This window comes from Pristiophorus japonicus, chromosome 5 (genome assembly GCF_044704955.1).
Source record: "Pristiophorus japonicus isolate sPriJap1 chromosome 5, sPriJap1.hap1, whole genome shotgun sequence".
NCBI lineage: Eukaryota > Metazoa > Chordata > Chondrichthyes > Pristiophoridae > Pristiophorus > Pristiophorus japonicus.
In genome coordinates, this window is record NC_091981.1 from 24,551,618 (window position 1) to 24,573,626 (window position 22,009).

The window sequence follows — 22,009 nt, forward strand, 5'->3', positions numbered from 1 at the left end:
TATCCTTTGAAACCAAGCATCCAGCATCGACCTTGTGGCTGACTCTTAAACAGGTCCGATATAGTGCTCTCATGCAAGATGTGCGCATCATAGATGATGCCTGGAAATTTTGCATTTACTGCCATGATTATTTGCTTGTGGTCGACAACGAGTTGCACATTCAGGGAGTGGAATCCCTTTCGGTTCTGAAAAACCTCTGCATCCTGAAAAGGTGCTCGCATGGCGATGTGCGTACAGTCTATTGTTCCCTGCACCTTGGGGAAGTTTGCTATTCTCGAGAATCCTAGAGCCCTCTCAATCTGTGCCTCCCTGGTCATAGGGGAGTTTCTAAAGTTCATCCTGCGTGCGTAAAGGGCTTCAGTCATCTGTCGAATGCAGGAATGTGTGGCATGCTGAGAGATAGCGCAAAAGTCACCAGCTGAGGCCTGAAAGGAGCCCGATGCATAGAAGGAAAGTGCCGCAGTTACCTTGGCCTTAATGGACAGTGCGGTCCTGATGGTGCTGTTAGGCTGCAGATCTCCCTTACTGAGCTGGCATATCTCACTGATGACCTCCTTTCGGAAGCGCAGTTTCCAAGGCACGTGTTCTTGGACAAGTTCAGGGAAGACCGCTTCTCCCTGTAAGTACGTCGGATGTAAGTTCTCCTCCTCCTCAGTCTGCCACCTCTTTGATTGGGCACATAATGCTCTTCAATATACCTTCTCCCATCTCTAGTTTGTAGCATGTGAGTAGTCATCAATACAGGCTGAGAAATTACAGGCCCCATTACAATAACAATCATTATTATATCTAGTCTTCACAAACAATAAATTTTCCTATTAAAATTCATAAAATAAATTAAATTTGTCCACAATATAAGATGTTTGTTCAGATTTTCAAATCAACTTAAAAAAACTCACAGATTAAATCAAAACTCTGCAGAACTTGAAGCAGCCTTTTATATGAAAAGTCCTCCAATTTACAAAATGGCATCCATACCTGCTGGGTTAAGGTCAGGCGAGTGAAGCTTTTTTTCAGCATTTTTTTGGGCAAGCGATATTTTTGGCGATATATGGGTATTATGCCGAAAGTAACGCTCGCCGATATTATGGGCGATTTCTGAGTATTAGTTTCATTTATAAACTGTATTCTAAGCCTTTACGGAAAAAAAATATGGGCAGGCGGTTTAATTATTTCTCGCCGTTACCTAGATGCTGAAAGTAACGCTGGACGATAAATAAGTGATAAATGGGCGTTAGTTTCCATTTTTGGGTGAAATGGGCAATAAATGGGCGTTATATTTCATCTCAGCATTAAAATGGACGGTAAGTGGGCAGTAGTGAAACAAAACTGATGGAAAGACTAGCCCCTAGTGCCTGCCTGTGCCTGACTTGTCTTTATCATGTCAAGAGTTCTACGGAAATGTTGTGCTGGTAAAGGATCGGGGCCATCCAAAGCGCATCCGCTCTTAATATGGACAGTTTTAATAACCAAGTAAGAATTTAAATGAAAACTGACCCTATTTAGCACACAGATTTATTGAATGAGAATACAGTCCCAGACTGACTGTCTCCCAGACATGCTCAATGCTCACACTCATCAGTCTTGCCATTGTTATTTTCTTTCTGCTTGCCACGTGTCATCGGGCACTACCGATTGATTTGATTGTGCGCCGTTCTGTAGTTGGAGGCGGTGAAGTCACTTGCTGTTTCTCTGGAACTGAAATAAACATGATTTGTGAACATTGTATTCAAGTGTGCATTTTGCCTCAGCGTCTTCTGTCAAATAAAAGCGGACGATTTGTAGCCACAAAGAGCACTGCGGGGATGGTGGAGGCTTATTTCCAATCGGATTATTTTTGGCGGACCCCTTTAAGCCTTCTCACAGACCCCTAGGGCAGTTCAAAAACTTTTTTGGTCGAAGGACCCTTTTCAAATGGATTAGTAATCATGGACCCCCCCATCTAAGTTATAATATGTTCAACTCCTTGTATATTTACATTTATGAATGTAAAGATCATCAGTGTCCCTTTAAAGGGACTTGCATGACATTTCGCCAGGGCTGTCCGACATAGTGAACTATTGTGTATGAACAAAGAGTCTGACCAGATACTGTGAGCTCAAAGTAAAGTGTGACCTTAGTCTTTTATTGCAGGTCTCCAGAGTGCCTCTCCAGCCTGTGAGGCCTCCTTAAGTACAGGTGCTCCCAAGGGATTGTGGGATCCCTTGGGACTCCAGGGGATGAACCCTCTGCTGGTTAAACAAGATATTTACAGGTTTACATATATAACAACACTCACCCCCAAAGTCAATAGTGTAACTATTTACAAGGTGAATCGATCTGGAGCCTTTCTTTCCCTGGTTGATCGTCTTGGTGCAAATTATGGTTTTGGTGAATCGTTTGTTGGGCCATCGCTGGGCTGCTGTGCAGCTGGCCTTGCTGGGCTGCCTGGTGTGGTGAGTCCTGCTGGGCTGCTGCGGTTGATGGGTTCTGCTTCGTGGTCAACCGCTGTGTCAGTTGCCACTGGTGTGTGTGTTGGGGGGTCAAAAAAGGTAGGGTCTAATGTGGGTTGCTCTGGATAGTCCGTGAATCTGAGTTTTGTTTGGTCCAAGTGTTTCCTGTAGATGAGTCCATTTGAAAGTTTGACCCGAAACACCCTACTCCCCTCTTTAGCCACGACAGTGCCGGGAAGCCACTTGGGACCTTGTCCATAGTTCAACACAAATACAGGATCATTAATCTCAATTTCGCATGACACATTTGCGCTATCATGATATGTACTTTATTGAAGCCGCCTACTCTCTACCTGTTCGTGTAGATCAGCGTTGACTAACGAGAGCCTTGTCTTAAGTGCCCTTTTCATGAGCAGTTCAGTGGGTGGAATCCCAGTGAGCAAGTGGGGTCTCGTGCGGTAGCTAAGCAGGACTCGGGATAGGCGAGGCTGCAGTGAGCCTTCAGTTACCCTCTTCAAGCTCTGCTTGATTGTTTGTATTGCTCTCTCTGCCTGACCATTGGATGCTGGTTTGAACGGGGCAGATGTGACATGTTTGATCCCATTGCGGGTCATGAACTCTTTGAATTCGGCACTGGTGAATCACGGCCCGTTGTCACTCACAAGGACATCAGGCAGGCCGTGCGTAGCAAACATGGCCCGCCCATTTGGAGTACGCATCTACAACCACTAGGAACATTTTTCCCAAAAAGGGGCCAACATAGTCGACATGGACCCTAGACCACGGTTTGGCAGGCCAAGACCATAAACTTAGTGGTGCCTCCCTGGGTGCATTGCTTAACTGTGAACATGTGTTACATTTGTGCACGCAGGACTCTCTAAGTCCACATCGATACCGGCCACCACACATGGGATCTGGCTATCACTTTCATCATTACAATGCCTGGGTGGGTATTGTGGAGATCACTAATGAAAGTGTCCCTAACCTTTTTTGGTACCACTACCCAATTACCCCACAGAAGACAGTCTGCCTATATGGACATTTCATCTTTGCACCGCTGGTATGGCTTTATTTCTTCCTGCATTTCAAATGGAACACTGGACCAGCTCCCGTGAAGCACACAGTTTTTTTACTAAGGACAGTAAGGGGTCCTGGCTCCTCCAGGTTCTAATCTGTCAGGCGGTAACGGATGATTGCTCACTCTCGAATGCTTCCATTATCATCACTAAATCTGCGGGCTGTGCCATTTCAACCCGTGGTGGGCAATGGCAGCCTACTGAGAGCATCGGTATAGTTTTCTGTGCCTGGCTTGTGGCGGATGGCATAGTTGTATTCGGACAACATGAGCGCCCATCTCTGGATGCGGGCCGATGCATTTGTATTTATCCCCTTTCAGAAAAAAGGGATATCAGTGGCTTATGGTCAATTTTCAATCCAAATTTGAGCCCAAACAGATATTGATGCATTTTCTTAACCCCATAAACACACACACTAATGCTTCTTTTTCAATCATGCTGTAGACCCTCTCAGCCTTAGACAGACTTCTGGATGCATAAGCAACCGGTTGCAATTTCCCAGATTCATTAGCTTGTTGCAATACACACCCGATACCGTATGACGACGCATCACATGCTAGTACCAAGCACTTACATGGATCATACAACACAAGCAATTTGTTTGAGCATAACAGTTTTCTAGCTTTTGCAAAGGCATTTTCTTGGATTTTACCCCATACCCATTCTTCTCCTTTATGCAGTAAGGCGTGCAGTGGTTCTAACAGTGTGTTGAGACCCGGTAAGAAGTTATCAAAGTAGTTCAGGAGTCCTAGAAACGACCGCAGCTCCGTCACATTCTGTGGCCTCGGTGTGTTCTCGATTGCCTCCGTCTTCGAATCGGTGGGCCTGATGCCATCCGCCATGACTCTTCTCCCCAGGAACTCCACTTCAGGCGCCAGGAAAATGCACTTCGAGCATTTTAACCTGAGCCCCACATGATTAAGCCGACTAAGAACCTCCTCCAGGTTCTGCAGATGCTCGACTGTGTCCTGACCTGTAACCAAGATGTCGTCCTGGAAGACCACTGTGTGCGGGACCGATTACAGCAAGCTTTCCATGTTTCTCTGGAATATCGCCACCGCTGATCGAATCCCAAACGGGCATCTGTTGTAAATGAGGAGACCTTTGTGCATGTTGATGCAGGTGAGGCCCTTCGATGATTCCTCCAGCTCCTGCGTCATGTAGGCCGAGGTCAAGTCCAGCTTCGTGAACGTCTTTCCTCCCGCCAGCATCGCAAAAAGGTCGGTCTGCCTTTGGTAGTGGGTATTGATCCTGCAGGGAAAAATGATTGATAGTTACTTTGTAATCATCACAGATTCTGACGATGCCGTCTCCCTTGAGGGCTGGAACAATCGGACCGGCCCACTCGTTGAATTCGATCGGCGAAATGATGCCCTCTCTTTGCAGCCAGACCAGCTCAATCTCCACCCTTTCTCTCATCATGTACGGTACAGCTCTCGCCTTGTGATGGATGGGTTGCGCCCCCGGAATTAGGTGGATCTGCACTTTTGCTCCTTGGAACTTCCTGAAGCCTGGTTCGAACTGCAAGGGGTACTTGTTTAAGACCTGGACACACGAAGTGTCGTCGACGGGCGAGTGCGCTCGGACGTCGTCCAAATTCCAAGGTATCTTCCCCAGCCAGCTCCTGTCGAGCAGTGTGGGGCATCGCCCAGTACCACCCAGAGTGGCAACTTATACACCGCTCTATTGTAGGAGACCTTTACAGTAGCACTGCCGATTACGGGAATCAATTCCTTTGTGTAAGTTCTCAGTTTAGTGTGAATGGGAGTCAGGACTGGCCTTGAGGCCTTGCTGCACCACAATTTAATCGAAAGTCTTTTTGCTCATAATGGACTGGGTTGCGCCTGTGCCCAGCTCCATTGACACCGGGAGTCCATTTAATTCAACCTTCAGCATTATCGGGGGACACTTTGTGGTAAATGTGTGCACCCCATGTACCTCTGCCTCCTCGGTCTGAGGCTCTGGTTCGTCGTGATCCACCATGGATCTGTCCTCCTCTACAACATGGTGGTTTGCAGGATTAGCAGGGTTTGCAGCTCACCTGCACATATGTTGGAGATGTCCCATTGTTCCACAGCCCTTGCAAATGTATCCTTTGAAGCGGCATGAATGGAAATAATGATCATCCCCGCAGCGTCAAAAAGGTGTTAATGGCGTAGCATTCATCACCCTTGATGGTGGACTCAGACACCTGCGGACGTGCAGCTTCAGGCATGTGAGGCCTGCCCTGTACGTTACGATTCGAAAACAACATTACTTTGTTCACAGTACTTGTAAAATCACTCAATTGCTGAGAGATTTGCTTGGTATTGTCACTGGTGGCGATGAACGCCTGGGCTATCGCTATGGCTTTACTCAAGGTTGGGGTCTCTATAGTCAAAAGTTTGCGAAGTATTACTTCACGGCCAATGCCAAGTACAAAGAAGTCCCTGAGCATGTGCTCCAAATGTCCTTCAAATTCGCAATGTCCTGCAAGGCATCTTAGCTTGGTGACATAGCTCGCCACTTCCTGGCCTTCAGTCCTCTTGCATGTATGTGTAGAACCGGTACCTCGCCATAAGAACGTTTTCCTTTGGGTTAAGGTGCTCCCGGACCAGTGTGCACAAATTATCATACGATTTTTCTGTGGGTTTCGCTGGAGCAAGCAGATTTTTCATGAGGCCATACGTTGGTGCCCCGCAAATGGTGAGGAGAATCGCCCTTCGTTTGTTAGCGTTTGTTTCTCCTTCCAGCTCGTTGGCCACGAAATATTGGTCGAGTCACTCCACAAAGGTTTCCCAATCATCTCCCTCCGAAAATTTCTCCAGGATGCCACTCTTCTCTGCATCATTGCGGTGGGGCTCGTCTCTGTATCTCGTCGCCAGTTGTAGTGTATGAACAAAGTGTCTGACCAGATACTGTGAGCTCAAAGTAAAGTGTAGAATCCCTTAGGACTCCAGGGGATGAGCCCTCTGGTGGTTAAACAAGTTATTTACAGGTTTACATGTAACATGAACCTTGCTGTGAAAAATGTTATCTTCCCTTCAGCTGAAAGGTAACCCTAACCTGCCTGTTAAATACTTCACCACATGGCACCTCCCTGCTCTTCCTGGAGTGGAATTGGGCTCGGAGGTTCCTGTTGGGTTTCAGGTGAAACCCTCCACCGCCTGCCTACTCACTGCACAGCTGCAGAATGTTTCAGGGTTTTTCCCCTCCCTCTGTCTGTGCTGTAATATCGCTGACATGTGGCCTGGTGTACGGTAATTCTACCATCAGGACACCGCCAGGAACGAGGACTGGGGCTTTAGTCCGGGTCCACTCACAGGCCCAGCTGCCGTACTCAGTGAACAGAAGCTCAGCTTGATCATCATTCCAGACCCTTGGACAAGGTTGCCGTGGTGTTTCCTTCCTACCCTCCCCCAGCCCCAGCCCTGCCAATCCATTCCCGGTGTCTCTGGGGCTTCTCGTCTCCTCTCTTGGTATTCTCAGTCAGTCCGACACTAATCTGTGTACATGTCCCTTTCCAGAGTGGCCTCGTCCCCAGCGCCCGCCTGGCGATCGCTGCTTACCAGTGTCTCGGTGGGCCTGACATCGAACTCCCGGGGCGCGAGCTCTCGGCCGCCCAGCTCGAGCGTATGAAGGAAAGCAAAATAACGGTGAACAGCGCAGTGCCCCAATATAACGGCCAACGGCGCACGCGCCCCAAAATAACTTCCACAGCGCGTGCCCCAAAATAATGACCAACAGCGTGCGCCCCAAAATAACGGCCACCAGCGCGCGCCGCAAATAACAGCTAACAGCGCGCGCGCCTCAAAATAATGGCCAACGGCGGCACATGCGGCTCAAAATGACGGCCAACCGGCCCGCACCACAGCAGCAACCGGTCTTGTTCGCAATATTTCGTGGACCTACTGGAAAGTCTCTCTGAACCCGCCATGGGTCCGCAGTTATCCACTTTGGATCAGATAAATCTGCTTGTTTCCTTAATGGTAATACATTAGGTACCACGGATGAATAATGGGATTTAGGTGGCCATGTGTACTAGGGTTGCTAACACTGTTTGGAGGTATTCCCGGAGGTTTGACCATGTGACGACTGACCATGTTATTGCATTTACCTTGTAAAGTTTGGGTCCCTTGTAGTTGAGTAGCTTTGGTCATGGTTTCACACTAGGAGCTGTTGTGTGAGAAGTTACAAGGACCAAGAGGCCACCTGCAAACAGGTGAAGAAGGGAAACTGAGGGCAGTGAAGAGAGGAAACCAAAGGTGGAGTAGCGAGCAGGGGGGAAACCAAAGTTGGAAAGAAGTTTGATTCCACCAGTAACTAATAATAACTGCAGGGGTATCAAATAGAAATACTGGTAACATTCCAATCCCCCCTCATAACCAACAGTAATGCAATACTCAGTCTACATGTAAATGGTAGTAATAGATGTAAATGGTAGTAATACCTGTATCTAGTAGTAATCCTATAACATGTTGATATTCATGCTGCGGCTAAAGCTAGAATCTCCCCACACTGTCAGAACAAGGAGGCATAATCCTTAAATTAGAACTAGGCTATTTAGGAGAGGAAACACTTTTTTCATGCAAAGGGTAGTGGACAATCTGGAACTTTCCAAAAGGTTGCGGCTGCTGAATCAAGTTAAAAATTTCAAGACTGCAGTCGTTTATCTTTTAAATAGAGCTGGGGTATGGATCAGCCACGTTCCAATAGAATGGTGGAACAGGCTCAAGTGGTTGAATTGTCTACTCTTGTTCCTATGTACAGTTGCTGATGACATTTAGCCCGTGTGTCAGGCCTTTAAAACACATTGGGCTGGATTTTCAGTTTTTGGGACGCATCAGTAAAGTCGGCATAGCATGAGGATACGCGGCGCAAGCTGCGTGTTTTGGCAACGTTAGACTGGGGCCAATAGTGCTGTGAGAGAGGCCTTGATAGGGCGGGGGGAAACAAAACAAAAAAAAATTTGCAAAAAACATTCAAAAAAACCTTGCCTACTCAATCGCTGAAGAATAATTTAAAAAAATAAAAACTTTAACTTACCTTTTTGCAGGTCGTCATACTTACGGCTGCTGGCAGGTGCCTGAGGATCTCGCCGGCTGGGTTTTCACCGCAGAGAGTGAAATTGCGGCGAAAATCCATCCCTGCAGCTCAGTCTGTGCTCTTGAGACACTAACAAAGCTGCTTCCTCACTGGGGAGTGAATGTGTGCTATGTGAAAATGAGCTTTCTTTCAATTGAAATCACTGTTTTAGCCTCAAGTGTTGAAACTTTATCTTCATTGGCTGCTTAAGTGCATACCATGGAGCCTTGTGATCACATATCCAGTTTAATTCAACATTCACCTTAACTTGCATATATTTCAAGCTCGTGGTGAATAAATCCCAAATGAAACACCAGTGTGGCATAAGTGCTAAGAAGAACACTTCCCATATAGTCCTGCCCAAAAAAAGTTAAATGGACATCAGTCAGTGAGGAAAGCCTAAATGCAAACAGAGCATTAGTGGCTGGATTGATGGGGTTCAAGGGCCAGTTTTTACACTCCAGGACTAGAGCATGATTGCTTTATGATAATCCAGTGAATTTTGGTACAGCTGCGAGCTGTAATATTTGATTTTTGTTTTCAAACATTACCGGTAAATGTAAATGTGCATCCAGTTTGATTCCATCATACATGGAAATACTGTGGTTGTTTATTTTAAATTCTCTGCATTGCAACCTTGGTGTTATATTTGACCCCGAGATTAGCTTCCTACCACATCCGCGCCATCACTAATACCATCTATTTCCACCTCAGTGACATCGCCTGACTCCGCCCTTGCCTCAGCTTATCTGCTGCTGAAACCCTCATCCATGCCTTTGTTACGAGAGGTTGCAGCAGTTGGCGAGAGGTGGGAGCAGCGTCGGAGCGGCCTATAAAAGGCCCAGCGGGAGCTCGAGTACCAGCGGAAGTTGGCGAGAGGTGGGAGCAGCGTCGGAGCGGCCTATAAAAGGCCCAGCGGGAGCTCGAGTACCAGCGGCAGTTGGCGAGAGGCGGGAGCAGCGTCGGAGCGGCCTATAAAGGCCCAGCGGGAGCTCGAGAGCCAGCGGCAGTTGGTGAGAGGCGGGAGCGGCGTCGGAGCGGCCTATAAAAGGCCCAGCGGGAGCTCGAGTACCAGCGGCAGTTGGTGAGAGGCGGGAGCGGCCTATAAAAGGCGTACCGGTGCAGCTACAGCGGGAGAGAAAGCAAAATAGAAGTAGAAAGGAATCAAAAGGTGACGTCACAGCCAATGGGGTAAGTGATTGGCTGGTGATTGGTGAGTAGCTTTTCTTTTTATTTTTTATATCAGTAAGTGAACTGTAACATTGTTATTACCAATTTAAGTGTATCTAAGGGTTAAGGCATGGCAGGAGAGCTCGGTCACGTGATATGCTCCTCCTGTACCATGTGGGAACTCGGACACTTCCGGTGTCCCTGACGACTACGTGTGTGAGAAGTGTGTCCGCCTCGAGCTCCTGACGGTCCGTGTTGCGGAATTGGAGCTGAGGGTGGATTCACTCTGGAGCATCCACGATGCTGAGAATGACGTGAGTATCACGTGTAGTGAGTTGGTCTTACCGCAGGAGAAGGGTCCACAGCCAAATAGGGAATGGAAGACCAGCAGGAAGAGTAGTGCAAGGAAGGTAGTGCAGGGGTCCCCTGTGGTCATCCCCCTGCAAAACAGATACACCGCTTTGAGTACTATTGGGGGGGGATGACTCATCGGGGAGGGCAGCAGCAGCCAAGTTCATGGCACCGTGGCTGGCTCTGCTGCACAGGAGGGCAGGAAAAAGAGTGGGAGCGCGATAGTGATAGGGGATTCAATGGTGAGGGGAATAGATAGGCGTTTCTGCGGCCGCAACCGAGACTCCAGGATGGTATGTTGCCTCCCTGGTGCAAGGGTCAAGGATGTCTCGGAGCGGGTGCAGGACATTCTGAAATGGGAGGGTGAACAGCCAGTTGTCATGGTGCACATTGGTACCAACGACATAGGTAAAAAAAGGGATGAGGTCCTACGAAACGAATTTAAGGAGCTAGGAGCTAAATTAAAAAGTAGGACCTCAAAAGTAGTAATCTCGGGATTGCTACCAGTGCCACGTGCTAGTCAGAGTAGGAATCGCAGGATAGCGCAGATGAATACGTGGCTTGAGCAGTGGTGCAGCAGGGAGGGATTCAAATTCCTGGGGCATTGGAACCGGTTCTGGGGGAGGTGGGACCAGTACAAACTGGACGGTCTGCACCTGGGCAGGACCGGAACCAATGTCCTCGGGGGAGTGTTTGCTAGTGCTGTTGGGGAGGAGTTAAACTAATACTGCAGGGGGATGGGAACCAATGCAGGGAGACAGAGGGAGACAAAAAGGAGGCAAAAGCAAAAGACAGAAAGGAGATGAGGAAAAGTGGAGGGCAGAGAAACCCAAGGCAAAGAACAAAAAGGGCCACTGTACAGCAAAATTCTAAAAGGACAAAGGGTGTTAAAAAAACAAGCCTAAAGGCTTTGTGTCTTAATGCAAGGAGTATCTGCAATAAGGTGGATGAATTAACTGTGCAAATAGATGTTAACAAATATGATGTGATTGGGATTACAGAGACGTGGCTCCAGGATGATCAGGGCTGGGAACTCAACATCCAGGGGTATTCAACATTCAGGAAGGATAGAATAAAAGGAAAAGGAGGTGGGGTAGCATTGCTGGTTAAAGAGGAGATTAATGCAATAGTTAGGAAAGACATTAGCTTGGATGATGTGGAATCTATATGGGTAGAGCTGCAGAACACCAAAGGGCAAAAAACATTAGTGGGAGTTGTGTACAGACCTCCAAACAGTAGTAGTGATGTCGGGGAGGGCATAAAACAGGAAATTAGGGGTGCATGCAATAAAGGTGCAGCAGGTATAATGGGTGACTTTAATATGCACATAGATTGGGCTAGCCAAACTGGAAGCAATATGGTGGAGGAGGATTTCCTGGAGTGCATAAGGGATGGTTTTCTAGACCAGTATGTCGAGGAACCAACTAGGGGGGAGGCCATCTTAGACTGGGTGTTGTGTAATGAGAGAGGACTAATTAGCAATCTCATTGTGCGAGGCCCCTTGGGGAAGAGTGACCATAATATGGTGGAATTCTGCATTAGGATGGAGAATGATACAGTTAATTCAGAGACCATGGTCCAGAACTTAAAGAAGGGTAACTTTGAAGGTATGAGGCGTGAATTGGCTAGGATAGATTGGCGAATGATACTTAAGGGGTTGACTGTGGATGGGCAATGGCAGACATTTAGAGACCGCATGGATGAATTACAACAATTGTACATTCCTGTCTGGCGAAAAAATAAAAAAGGGAAGGTGGCTCAACCGTGGCTATCTAGGGAAATCAGGGATAGTATTAAAGCCAAGGAAGTGGCATACAAATTGGCCAGAAATAGCAGCGATCCTGGGGACTGGGAGAAATTTAGAACTCAGCAGAGGAGGACAAAGGGTTTGATTAGGGCAAGGAAAATGGAGTACGAGAAGAAGCTTGCAGGGAACATTAAGGCGGATTGCAAAAGTTTCTATAGGTATGTAAAGAGAAAAAGGTTAGTAAAGACAAACGTGGGTCCCCTGCAGTCAGAATCAGGGGAAGTCATAACGGGGAACAAAGAAATGGCAGACCAATTGAACAAGTATTTTGGTTCAGTATTCACTAAGGAGGACACAAACAACCTTCCGGATATAAAAGGGGTCAGAGGGTCTAGTAAGGAGGAGGAACTGAGGGAAATCTTTATTAGTCGGGAAATTGTGTTGGGGAAATTGTTGGGATTGAAGGCCGATAAATCCCCAGGGCCTGATGGACTGCATCCCAGAGTACTTAAGGAGGTGGCCTTGGAAATAGCGGATGCATTGACAGTCATTTTCCAACATTCCATTGACTCTGGATTAGTTCCTATCGAGTGGAGGGTAGCCAATGTAACCCCACTTTTTAAAAAAGGAGGGAGAGAGAAAGCAGGGAATTATAGACCGGTCAGCCTGACCTCAGTAGTGGGTAAAATGATGGAATCAATTATTAAGGATGTCATAGCAGCGCATTTGGAAAATGGTGACATGATAGGCCCAAGTCAGCATGGATTTGTGAAAGGAAAATCATGCTTGACAAATCTTCTGGAATTTTTTGAGGATGTTTCCAGTAAAGTGGACAAAGGAGAACCAGTTGATGTGGTATATTTGGACTTTCAGAAGGCTTTCGACAAGGTCCCACACAAGAGATTAATGTGCAAAGTTAAAGCACATGGGATTGGGGGTAGTGTGCTGACGTGGATTGAGAACTGGTTGTCAGACAGGAAGCAAAGAGTAGGAGTAAATGGGTACTTTTCAGAATGGCAGGCATTGACTAGTGGGTTACCGCAAGGTTCTGTGCTGGGGCCCCAGCTGTTTACATTGTACATTAATGATTTAGACGAGGGGATTAAATGTAGTATCTCCAAATTTGCGGATGACTAAGTTGGGTGGCAGTGTGAGCTGCGAGAAGGATGCTATGAGGCTGCAGAGTGACTTGGATAGGTTAGGTGAGTGGGCAAATGCATGGCAGATGAAGTATAATGTGGATAAATATGAGGTTATCCACTTTGGTAGTAAAAACAGAGAGACAGACTATTATCTGAATGGTAACAGATTAGGAAAAGGGAAGGTGCAACGAGACCTGGGTGTCATGGTACATCAGTCATTGAAGGTTGGCATGCAGGTACAGCCGGCGGTTAAGAAAGCAAATGGCATGTTGGCCTTCATAGCGAGGGAATTTGAGTACAGGGGCAGGAAGGTGTTGCTACAGTTGTACAGGGCCTTGGTGAGGCCACACCTGGAGTATTGTGTACAGTTTTGGTCTCCTAACTTGAGGAAGGACATTCTTGCTATTGAGTGAGTGCAGCGAAGATTCACCAGACTGATTCCCGGGATGGTGGGACTGACCTATCAAGAAAGACTGGATCAACTGGGCTTGTATTCACTGGAGTTCAGAAGAATGAGAGGGGACCTCATAGAAACGTTTAAAATTCTGACGGGTTTAGACAGGTTAGATGCAGGAAGAATGTTCCCGATGTTGGGGAAGTCCAGAACCAGGGGTCACAGTCTAAAGATAAGGGGTAAGCCATTTAGGACCGAGATGAGGAGAGACTTCTTCACCCAGAGAGTGGTGAACCTGTGGAATTCTCTGCCACAGAAAGTAGTTGAGGCCAATTCACTAAATATATTCAAAAGGGAGTTAGATGAAGTCCTTACTACTCGTGGAATCAAGGGGTATGGCGAGAAAGCAGGAAGGGGGTACTGAAGTTTCATGTTCAGCCATGAACTCATTAAATGGCGGTGCAGACTAGAAGGGCTGAATGGCCTGCTCCTGCACCTATTTTCTATGTTTCTATGTTTCTATGTTACCTCTAGTCTCGACTATTCCAATGCACTCCTGACTAGCCTCCCTCGTTCTACCCTCTGTAAACTTGAGGTCATTCAAAACACTGCTGCTCGTGTCCTAAATCACAGAAAGTCCAGCTCACCCATCTCCCCTCTGCTCGCTAACCTACATTTGCTCATGGTTAAGCAATGCCTCAGTTTTAAAATTCTCCAGGATAATATATAATCAATAAAATGCATGTTGTTGATGGTTTTTTAACATTAGATTCATTTTTATTTTCAGCTTCAAAATCAGCTCTCTTTTGATAATCTGATAGGCTGGACCAACCCAGATATAATGGATAATATGGAGGTTAATGTCGAACTGTGAAAATTCAAGCTGGAGGAGAAATATAACCTGAACTCAACCCTCACCCTAATGGGATGGTAGATGCTTTTAGTGATTCGCAAGCTAACTTCTCTGGAATGACTGAGAAAAATGATCTGCTTTTGTCAAAAGTTGTTCATAAATCCTTTGTAGAAGTGAATGAAGAAGGCACAGAAGCCGCTGCTGCCACAGCACCAATCCTTTTACTGCGAAGTGCAAGGAGAACAGCTGACTTTGTGGCTGATCACCCGTTCATGTTCTTCATCAGGCACAACAAAAGGCGCAACATTTTGTTTTTTGGAAGACTCTTCTCTCCTTAAACACAATGGCCGGGCCTGCAGCTACTGCAATCCAACCCCGGTTACGTCAGTTGGGTAATGTCTACACACGTGGTTTTCAAAGTGGAGTTAACAGACCCTGTGATAATCTGAGAGATTTCCAGGGGTCTGCAAGGTACCTACGAGAGTGGGGTTTAGTGGCAGTTGAGAGAAATGGGGTAGAATGAAATAAAATGCATGTATTGATTTTTTTTAAATGATTGTGAACACTTATTTATAAAATGATTGTAGTTTTATTTAATACTCTTCTATAAATTAAAACTTACTGGAGGGGCTCGGGTTGCAAATCACATTGTTTCAGTCCTATGGGAATGGGGGAGGAGGGGGGGGTCTCAAATATAAAAGCTTAAACTCTAGTCTGGACTTTTTTTTAAAGTCCTTTTATTTTTAAATATTTCCATTTATTTGATGTAATAAGGGGGCCAGAGTAACATGATCTTGGATAATCTGATCTTCGTTTTAGGTGCTATCCTATCTTGTTTAATAATGGTTTATGCCAAAATGGATTACAACATCTTAATTCATCCAGTCTAAGACAATACCCTTCCCCTCCACCCCCCATTTAACTGTTTCCTCAATGATTTGAGTTGTTATCTTCACTACTGTATCTAAAGCCTACTTTAAATGTTGATCAGTTTGTGAATAACTTGATAAATTTAGTCCTTTTATCAGTTTGGACCTGTGCCCGCTTATCTGAAATTAAAGTAGTATTCTGGATTAACCTCTTCTTGCATTCTCTTAACTATCTTCTACTTTTCTAAGATCACCTCAGATTCCTTATATCCAGGCTAAAATCTCCAACGATCAATGTGCTTCACAATGAATTATTTTTGAAGTGCGGTGATGTATATAGGCAAACAAGGTTTTACTGCAAGGAGTGTTCAAACTTTGAAGGAAAATCTGTTGAAAAATTAAAATCAAAGAGTTTTAATAATGTGTTTTTTGCAGTTTACCGTGCCGTTGTTTAGGCTTGACCTGTGTGTTAGAGGCTGCAATTTTTTTTGTTAATCAATAATGACCTATTTTAGTTCGATGCTGAAATAAAATGGTTTGCACTTGCCTCATGTTTTCTTCATTTGTTCACAACTATTGGGTATAGGAATCTATAAGACACCCTTTTAAGACATTTTGTTATTGTTCATGTTGTCTTACTCACAGCAAAAAAAGGTCGGTGTTCAGGAATTTCCTTAGTTCCCCATCAGGAGTTGTCAGCTACTTGCGAACCAGCAGCAAGAGTCTGCGGATAACGTTTCATTTGCTTTCAATAAACTTTTCACTCTTTCACAGTGGAGGAAATGAACAAAATACTAGTAGTACAAGGAAACCTAAAAATAAGTCAAGAGTAGGAACTTAATTGGATTTAATACAAGTGGAAAAAAAATCAAGAAAACAAAGGGACTTAAGAGAAACAATTCTTCAGGACCTGATGGATTCCACCCTACAGTATTAAAAAAAAATGGATGAGGAAATTGCAGATGTGTTAGTCATGTTCCAAAGTGCTCTAGTTTTAAGAATTGTGCCTTTTCAATTGGAAAATTACAAATGTTACTCCATTATTAAGAAGGGGTGGGGGAAAAACCAGGAAACTACAGACCTGTCAGTTTAAGATAATTCAATAGGGAAATTGCTGGCCCTATCATGGACGGTGAACATTTGGACAAGCTGTCACCTCGTCAAAGTATGGGTTTGTGAAAGATCAGGCAGGACTGACAAATCTAGAATTTCTTTGAGAGGTCACGCAAGGTGGATAGGGGAGTATCTATAGGGACTTCCAGTAGCTATTTGACATGGATATGCACGAGAGATTACTAGCAAAAGTGAGAGTGCAGGAAATTGTACGCAACCTTGTGAAATGGGTTGGTAATTGGCTGGGACATAGGAGACAGAGTAGGGATGAAGAGTTTGTTCTCTGGTGGGATGTGACAAGTGTTGTTCCCCAGGGAGATAGATATATTTATATATTATGGGGTTTAGAATTCTTTCCCCATTACCCCACCCTCTTTTCCCCTCTTCCCCTGCCCTCAGTTTCCCCTCACCGCATGCTCATGGGTGGCCTCCTGGTTCTTGGAACTTCTTGCACAACAACTGCTGGTGCAAAACCATGAGCAAAAATACTCAACTATAAATATAATATATTTGTAGAAGTCGTGATCAGATGTTATGTTAGACTGTCACGTGACTAGGAATGCCTCCACCGAGAGTTGGTAATGATACGATATGGGGTTTGATGTTGCGTTTAGCGCTGAACTGGACGGTAAGGTTATACAATGGTCCAGAATTTACGGTGAATAATATCAGTGAACGAACAACGTTTGCTGTCATTACCCCTTTGAAACAGACCGCATCTTCAGGATGTAGTGTATGGGCATCCTAATGGGGAAATCCTGAATTTACAGTCAATCATTCACTGCTCTGACACAGGCTGTGCTGTCCCACAGAGGCAGGAATCAGTGTAATCTGTCAAAACATAGAAACTGATGAAAGCTTCAGCTCTTCCGCTGTAATAACATTGTTAAATACCCCATTAAATGTTAGACCTTTTTTGGGTCAGGTGTAACCAGGGCTTTACCAACGTATTGACTGCTAAACAAAGCTTCTGGACTGGAAAAACTTAATTTAATTTTGTGGAGTGTAAAATGTATCCATTTTAACAAAAATTAAAATTCGTAAAACTTTAAAAATATGTAATGTTTGTTGATCTTTATTTCAGGTTTGCCTTTTCCCCATGAGAAAGCCCCAATCTTTGTTTTGCTCTCTAACATTTTTTAAAGTTCGAATTAAAAGAGCTTGCCCACTTCCTGGTTTGCTGCCAGTGAGAATTCTTCATTTTGATTGGCTGTTTAGACCGCTTGTTGACGTCACAGCAGCTCGCACGAGGGGCTCCCCATTAACATGCGATGATTTCAATTACACGTCGAAAAAAAACGAACTGCTCGCCACAGAGATCACGAGATCTTTGTGGGCCGCTTAATTCGGGGCCAGCGGCAAATACCTTTACTTCACCACTGACCACAAATTCCCGGCCATTGTCTGCTTCAACCTGAGTGAGCAGGCAGTAAGAGAGTTGGAGTCAGGAGCGAGGGTAATGAAGGATGAATTTCCACAGGGGTTCTCCTGCTCCTCCGCTCTAACTCTGGCGGCGGATCTGCAGAATCCTCAGGAAATGGCGTAACAGGTGTTTATACTGTTTTCTCTGGAGTTTCTGCTGCTCTTGAGTTGAGGCCCTTCAGGAGATACCCACAGCAATTCACCCCCTTAGTCTTTCAGCAGGTACCGATCAACATGATCGTGATTTTCGCTTTCAAAACAATTTAAGAACCAGGTTCAGCAAGAGAACAGCAATAGATATTCCCAATATTGAGCCCATTTGCATTCGGGGAAATCCCAACAATATTTACCAAAATCTTCAGCTACACAAGTGATGGAATGCTGGGTGTACCCAGGGCCGATTAACCCATAGGCTAATTAAGGCCTTAGGCCCTCACATTTTTTAGGCCCGCGACTTTGGGCCCTAATTTTTATATCATTAACCTTGTCATGTATGTAACCTTCATGTAACTGTAACCTTCATGTAACAACACTGCATACTGTATACACCTAAGAAATGCACACCTTGACCACAGGGGGTGAACTTGTGGGAGACATCCTCACCTGGTCATCCAGGTACATAAAGGGAGGTCCCACACAGGGTCATCACTTCTTGGTCCTGTGAATAAAGGTTCGGGTCACAGAGTGACCTCTGCAGAATGTGCCTCATGTGAATTTATAGTTGAGAGGGTCCAGCAGAGCTTTGTCACGAAGGACTGGCTGGGAGATGCAGCGGCTGACAAACGAAGCACGCATCTACTGACCAGCTGTGGACCTAAGACGTACGCGCTGATGAAAGACCTGCTCGCACCCGAGAAGCCGGCGGACAAAACCTTTGAAGAGCTCAGCAAACTGATCGGTGAGCACCTCAAACCGGCGAGCAGTATACACATAGCCCGACACCGATTCTATACACACCGACGTCGGGAAGGACAGAGCATACCGGACTTCGTTGCGGACCTTCGGCGCTTGGCCAGCCTCTGTAAGTTCACAGACGCCTGCAGAGGGAAGATGTTAAGGGATTTCTTTATTGAGGGCATTGGTCATGCCGGGATTTTCAGAAAGCTAATTGAGACCAAGGACTTGACTTTGGAAGCGGTGGCGTTGATGGCTCAGACCTTCATGGCGGGGGAGGAGGAAACCAAGATAATATACGCGCGCAACTCTGCTTCCAACGTGGCGATGGATCAGAGAGTTAACATTGTAAACGCGACTCAGAAACCCGCAGGCAGGCAAGGGCAATTCGACACCACCCAGGCAGCAACAGACTCTACAATGGGTCCTCAACAGAGACAATGGCAGGTTGAACGGACATTTACGCCATCACGGTGGACAATGCGTCCCGGGATGGGGCCATTGACACCCACTAACAGAGTGCTCAAGAGTAATCAAAGAGACAATCAGAGAGGAATGCCTGGTAACAGCCCTTTTGTTCACAACAATCTCAGCTAATGCGGAGGTGCGGGGGCAGACATGCTGCAAAAACCTGTAGGTTTCAACAATTTATCTGTAGAAATTGTAACTTCAGTGGACATTTAGCTAGAATGTGCAGGAAGCCCGCAGCGAGGCTAATTTACGAGGCAGATGAACCAGAAGAGGGGTCTGCAAGGCAGGTTGATGCTTGGGACAAAGCAATAGACGCTGAAGTTCAGCGGGTTCATGTGGCAAACATCCACAGCTCATATACCAAAACGCCACCTATGGTGATGAAAGTCCTATTAAACGGCATCCCGGTATGCATGGAGCTTGACACAGTGGCCAGCCAGTCACTTATGAGTGTCTAATAATTAGAGAAACTATGGCCACTCAGAGCTAGCAAACCCAAACTAGAACGCATTGACACGCAATTATGGACGTACACCAAAGAGATCATCCCAGTGCTCGGCAGTGCAATGTCGGTGGTCACACATAATGGATCAGAGAACCGGCAGCCACTCTGGATTGTCCTGGGAAATGGTCCCGCGCTTTTGGGGAGGAGCTGGCTAGCCGAGATGAACTGGAAATGGGGGGATGTGCACGCCATTTCATCTGTGGAGCGAAGTTCATGCTCACAGGTCCTACAGAAATTTGAGTCACTATTTCAACCTGGTGTTGGGACTTTCAAAGGTACCAAAGTAGTGATACGCATCACCCCGGATGCCAGACCAGTGCACCACAAAGCCAGAGCTGTGCCGTATGTGATGCAGGAGAAAACTGAGAGTGAGTTGGACAGGCTGCTAAGAGAGGGCATAATTTAGCCCATTGAATTCAGCGACTGGGCAAGCCCCATCGTACCTGTCCTAAAAACGGATGGCTCAGTCAGGATCTGTGGCGACTGCAAGGCCACCATCAACCGAGTGTCACTACAAGACCAATACCCGCTTCCAAGAGCGGAGGATCTTTTTGCCACGCTGGCAGGTGGCAAGCTGTTCACCAAGTTGGACCTCACTTCAGCCTACATGAACCAGGAACTGGCCTCAGAATCCAAGCTACTGACCACCATCACCACGCACAAGGGGCTGTTTGTCTACAACAGGTGTCCATTTGGCATTCGATCAGCGGCCGCTATCTTTCAAAGGAACATGGAAAGCCTGCTCAAATCCATCCCTGGAACAATTGTATTTCAGGACGACATCCTTATCACGGGTCGAGACACCGGCGTAGCACCTCCTCCACAATCTGGAGGAGGTGCTACGCCGACTGGACCGGGTAGGCCTGCGACTAAAGAAGTCCAAGTGTGTGTTTTTGGCCCCAGAGGTCGAGTTTTTGGGCAGTAGGGTTGCCGCAGACGGGATCCGGCCTACCGAATCCAAAATGGAGGCGATTCGTCGTGCGCCCAGGCCCGGCAGCACATCGGAGTTGCGTTAATTTCTGGGACTATTGAACTATTTTGGGAACTTTCTGCTGAACTTAAGCACATTGTTGGAGCTGCTACATGTGCTCCTGCATAAGGGTTGCGATTGGGTTTGAGGCGACTGTCAGGAACGGGCTTTCAATCGGGCGCGGAACCTGCTTTGTTCTAATAAGCTGTTGACCCTGTACAATCCCTGTAAGAAATTGGTTTTGACATGTAATGCATCATCCTATGGGGTTGGTTGCGTGTTGCAGCAGAGTAATGATGAGGGCCAACTCCAACCTGTGGCTTATGCCTCCAGGTCGCTCTCCCAAGCAGAACGGAAATATGGGATGGTTGAAAAGGAAGCACTCGCATGTGTCTACGGGGTGAAAAAGATGCACCAGTACCTTTTTGGCAGAAGGTTTGAGTTAGAAACAGACCACAAGCCGTTAACATCCCTGTTGTCAGACAGCAAAGCTGTCAATGCCAATGCATCAGCTCGCATACAGCGATGGGCTCTCACGCTGGCTACGTACGATTACATCATACGGAACCGGCCAGGCATCGAAAATTGCGCTGACACGCTCAGCAGGCTTCCACTGGCCACCACTGAGGGGGCAGCGGAGCAAAGTGCTGAGATGGTCATGGCCGTTGAAGCCTTTGACAGCGCAGGCTCCCCCATCACAGCCCGCCAGATCAAAATCTGGACCAACAGAGATCCCCTCCTATCCTTGATTAAGAAATGTGTCCTGACTGGGGATTGGGCGCCCGCACACGGGCTGTGCCCCGAGGAGGTCAGACCGTTTCACAGACGGATGGATGAGCTCTCCATCCAAGCCGACTGCCTACTATGGGGCAGTCGGGTAGTCATGCCCCAGAAGGGAAGGGAAGCATTCATCAGGGAACTCCACAGCGAGCACCCAGGCATCGTGCTAATGAAGGCCATTGCCCAGTCACATGTATGGTGGCCGGGAATTGACTCAGACCTGGAACACTGTGTTCGCAGGTGCACGACATGTGCCCAGCTGGGCAATGCCCCCAGGGAGGCCCCACTAAGCCCGTGGCCCTGGCCCATCAGGCCATGGTCACGTATTCACATAGACTACGCGGGCCCGTTCATGGGAAAAATGTTCCTCATTGTTGTCGATGCGTACTCAAAATGGATCGTGTGCATCATATTGAACTCGTGCATGACATCCACCACTGTGGAGAGTCTGCGTGCGGTCTTTGCGACCCACGGCTTGCCGGACATCCTGGTCAGTGTCAACGGCCAGTGTTTCACTCGCTATGAATTCCGGGAGTCGGGTAATGACATCAAACATGTCAGGACGGCACTGTTCAAGCCGGCTTCCAATGGCCAGGTGGAACGTGCGGTCCAAATCATAAAACAGGGCATACTCCGGATTCAAGGACCCTCCCTTCAATGCCGCCTATCGCGCCTCCTGCTGGCCTATAGGTCCCGACCGCATTCGCTCACGGGAGTCCCGCCCGCGGAACTACTCATGAAACGTACACTTAAAGC

The 22,009-nt window shown here is 46.8% G+C and overlaps 1 pseudogene; it reads left to right on the forward strand.

Moving 5' to 3' along the window:
• Positions 1-14,567, forward strand: part of LOC139264058 (serpin B6-like) — a 70,523-nt pseudogene extending 55,956 nt beyond the window's left edge.
• Positions 14,568-22,009: the final 7,442 nt, after the last annotated feature.